Genomic DNA, 4,139 nt, shown 5'->3' with positions numbered 1-4,139 from the left:
TGAGCCACCAGCCAGGGTTCATTCAGTTCCTTTTTAATGTGTCATTAAAATAATGTATTTTTATTTTCATTCCGTTGAATTTTTAAAAATTTCCTTTGGAATTTCCACTTTAACACGTGTGTTACTTATACATGTGTTGTCTGGTTTCCAAGTGTTGGCAACTTCCCTGTTAGAGCTTTCTGTTACTGATTTTCATTTGATTTCATTGTGATTAGAAAACACATTATGTGATTTCAATTCTTTTAAATTAGTTGAGATTTGTTTCATGGCTCAGGATATGGTCCATCTTGGTATATGTTTTGTGGGTGATTTATTTTGCTGCTTCCTTCTGGCCTCTGTGCTTTATGCTGCTGTGCCAATTGGTTTCCCCCTACACTTAAGATGGTATTTCTCTCCCTGCTTTCAAGATTTTTCCTTGAGTTTAGTTTTCAGAAGATTGATTATAATGTAAATGGTGTGGATTTCTCTGTACTTATTCTGTTAGGAGTACACTCAGCTCCTTAAATCTCAAGGTTTATGTATCTTGCCACATTGGGGGAGTTTTTGACGATCATTTCTTTGAGGACTTTTTCAGTCCTGCCTTCTTTCTGCCCTCCTTTTGGGTCTCCGATAACATGAGGTGTCAGATCTTTTGTTGTAGACCACAAGACCCTGAAATATTTTTTCAGCCTATTTTTCTCTGCTGTTCAGATTGGGTAATTCCTATTGTTTTATCTTCAAGTTCACTGATCCTTTCCTCTGTCTCCTACATTTTGTTATCAAGTTCCTCCATTAAGTTTTTTTTAATTTCAGTTACTGTATTTTTTTCATTTCTAAACATTTCTATTTGTTCTTCTTTATAACTTCTATTTCTTTGCAGAAATGTTCTATTTTTCAATGGTTTCAAGTGTATTTGTAATTGTCAGTTGAAGCATTTTTATGATGATTGTTTTCAAGGTTTGTCAGATAATTCTAACATCTTTGTCATCTCAATGTTGGCATCTACTTACTGTATTTTTCTTTACATTTGAACTCCACCTTGTTCTTGAAATGACAAGGATTTTTCAATTGAATGTGGGGCATTTTGAGTAATATGTTATGAGACTAGATATATTTTTTTTTTGGACACAGCCAATTTTATTCCAGTTCCCCAAGATTTATACTCAATATGTTGTTTTTAAAATCTATGTCATCCTTTATATAATGTTTTATTATTCTGTCTTCCCTTTATAGTTTTTTTTTTGTGTTTTCTTTATGGTTTTTCATTAGAAGCCAGAGTCCTGAGTTGCCCAGTTAGGAGCCTCTTACCTACTATTTAAGTTTCTTCTCAATATTCACAGCTAACATCTGGCTTCTAGATGAAAGGCTTTCGGTCTTTTCAAGCACTTGTTGATAGGATGAGACTGCGCTGGTGCTCACAACCACGTGACCTAACTGAGAACCAATCTTGGCATCCAGTCTTGCATTTCTAACCAAATTTCAGTCCACCTTTCGGCTTCTTCTAGAGTCACATTGAGTTCATCTGCCAACATGTGAATGCTGATACACTGGTGGATGTGACAAAAAGTCTCAACTATGAAGAGACAGGCGTTGTTAGTGAAACCTTCCAGACAAGCCACCAAGAAGAAGTCATTCACAAGCACGGGTTCACATTCCCTCAGCTTATTCTGAGCCTCATCAAAGTCAGAGTTAACCATATAAACATTTGACAAATTCTCTAAGTGATTCCTTATATGTAAGACTCCTGCTGAGTAACTTTGACTAGATCTTTTAGCACCTGCCGGTGTTTTTGAACATCCTTGTTTGTTATGACTGCTTCAGTTAAATAGCAACGAATATGTGGACGCATCATCCAAATTAAGATACTGTGACTGGTAAAGAAAAAGATTAATAATGTTATCACCACCTTTGGGGTGGTTGAAGAAAACCAGCGAATGAGCCATGTTCACTGCTTAGGAGACTGGAGTGGAGAACTCCCGGAGTTATTATCTGCAGTCTCTTTTAACTGTGCAAGGTCTTGCGTGGCTGCTTCCCAATTCTGCATGAAGTTTCAGAGGCCAGTTTTCCCCAGAGTGAACTCAACTCATTTCTATCTGTTGCTGGAACCAACACTCTAAAGAAATAAAAGTGATCTGCCACTCCAGAGTAATTCCCATATTCGTGTTGGAACGTCGCATACCTGTAGAGTGTATCTAAATATTCTAGCATGAATAAATGCATACATGCATAAACAAACAAACAAATAAATATTCTAGCCTAAAAGTATGCTTGCCTGCCAGGTAGTAAAACACATCTGACCACCTCTGATTGACTGAATTTGTCTTGTAGTTTCTGGATCTTCAAACAACTTCACAATTGTTTATTTTTCTGCCTGGAGCTGTTTTAGTTTTGAAACAACTGGATTTGTTTTTGTTTTTGTTTTTTTCTCAAAGCTTGAGGAATATCATCCAAATAAAGATTTTTGTCTATATCCACAGCCAAGACTACCATGTTGGTATCACTAAGAAGGTCCAATTTTTCCTTGTAATAATTCTTTTCCATTTTATAGCTCCTTTATGGAGTGAAACTCAAGCCATGGAAAAACTAGATGCAGATCCAAAAAGTGTGCAATATGAGTAGTGAAGTTGTGCTCAACCCTCTTGTCAAGAGAAAGAGACTCTAGATCTTAATTAAACCTTTTTGTCTGACTTTTTCGGATACCTTTCCAGCAGGGGAAGGGAGCTCTGCCTCCTTACTGCCAGGTGGAAGGAAAAGTGGGGGTTCATACCCAGCCTCCTCCTTTGGCATCCAAGCTGGGATGCCCCTCATTACTGCTGGGTGGGGATCCACATTCCAGCAGCCCAGAAGGCATCCCCTGGTCCCCTTCTGGCTGGGAGGGTGGGAGCGTAGGGGTACTTAGAATCCATTCCTCCTCCTCTATACTCACCGGAACGACTTTAATTCAAGAATTTGCCATGTCTTGCATAGTCTGGGACCCTTTAGAACTGGACCCACCCATTTTGTTTTCACCTCTCTGCAATCCTTCCTCACAGTGCTTCCAGAGTTCTCTTTTAAAAACAAATCCAGTGATTACATTCCCTAACTTACAATCCTTTCACGAATCTCTCTCTACCCTGGAATCTGAAGCAAGGAAAGGCCTTCAGGATTCGGTCCGCACGGAATTCCAGCACCATCTCACTCCACTCCATGCACCTCGCTCCAGCCACAGAAAACCGTTTATCCGAGAATGCAGACCCTGACCGATCCGAGGCCCTGAGTCAAAAAGAAAACAAGGGGAAAATACCACAATAATTTTTCCCTTCCATTTCCTCCCCCTCAACAAGCTCATGCCCTTCCTCCCGCTGACTGAGCCCAACCAGAAACAGAAGCCACAGGACAAGAGAGCCTGCGTGACCCACTCACTGCCTGGGGACCAGTCCTCAGTCCCAGAGCAGGGCAGGGAGGGCAAGAACTGTATTTGGCCAGGGAGGGGCAGCCAGATGGAGAATAACCAGCACATTGAACTTCAAGCCAACCTAAGTCCTAGAGCAGCTACGAACCAAAAGTCTTTTCTTGCCAAACACCATTCTTATCCCCCAAGATCATGAATTTTTTCTGACACAGTTCATCAGTGTGTGAATTCCAGCATCCCAGGTTTCAAATCAAATAATATTAAGTGTGTTATACGAAATTCCATTTTTTAATGGCTAGTACCATTATTTTGCTCTCCATGGTTTCAGATTCCTTCAGAGCTCAAAAAGGAATGAGATGATTATACCCATAATCAAAATCTGGCTGATGTAACACAGGTGGTTAGACACATGCCCAACTGTTCTTACTGACCAAAACATCTTTTCATCCCATTGACAAGAGCCATTTCCTAGAATGTAGAATGTATTACATTTTTAAGAGGTAAAGAGGTATAAGAGGTATTACATTATGTAAGAGGAATAAATAGGATTTAAATAATTCTATATTAAAAAAACTTTCTTCTGATATGCTCCTTATGTTTTATAGAACTCTTTGCTTAAGTAGATGCAATGACTGTATGAAATGAATTTTTGAGCAAGCACAACCTGGACCTCAAATGTCCGACTCAGGTTCCAAGATTTGATTTGGGAAATATACATCAGATCTATTAAACCAACCTTACAGGGACTGGATAGATATTTTGTAGTATT

At 39.2% G+C, this 4,139-nt stretch overlaps 1 pseudogene; it reads right to left on the bottom strand.

The window, feature by feature from the left end:
* Window positions 1–1,244: 1,244 nt before the first annotated feature.
* On the bottom strand, window positions 1,245–2,830 carry LOC123807916 (annotated as a pseudogene).
* Between the last annotated feature and the right edge of the window lie 1,309 nt (window positions 2,831–4,139).

This window comes from Phyllostomus hastatus, unplaced genomic scaffold, assembly GCF_019186645.2.
Source record: "Phyllostomus hastatus isolate PE091 unplaced genomic scaffold, TTU_PhHast_1.1 phas_scaffold_501, whole genome shotgun sequence".
Taxonomy (NCBI): domain Eukaryota; kingdom Metazoa; phylum Chordata; class Mammalia; order Chiroptera; family Phyllostomidae; genus Phyllostomus; species Phyllostomus hastatus.
Note: the sequence above shows the minus strand (reverse complement) of the source record. Positions and strands in the feature narration are given on the sequence as shown.